The sequence below is a fragment of the Penaeus monodon genome, chromosome 32 (genome assembly GCF_015228065.2).
Source record: "Penaeus monodon isolate SGIC_2016 chromosome 32, NSTDA_Pmon_1, whole genome shotgun sequence".
NCBI classification, from domain to species: domain Eukaryota; kingdom Metazoa; phylum Arthropoda; class Malacostraca; order Decapoda; family Penaeidae; genus Penaeus; species Penaeus monodon.
This window is the reverse complement of record NC_051417.1, coordinates 34,920,584-34,920,795: the sequence shown is the minus strand read 5'-3', so window position 1 is coordinate 34,920,795 and position 212 is coordinate 34,920,584.

Sequence of the window (212 nt, the reverse complement as noted above, 5' to 3'; positions counted from 1 at the left end):
ACCGAACAAGACCCATAAACAAACCTAACCCTCCACAGCCTTCTAAACCGTATTCAGAAAAGCATGAATCGGGTCGTTTTTAACAATGGGGTAACGAGGTCGAAGATGCACCGAATTAACTGTCAACTGACAAGGCTTATCTCGCTGTCTCGCTGATAAGGGGGGGGGGGTCTGTCGGCTGGGCTTGGCGATTCGGGTTTATAAGTCAGCTG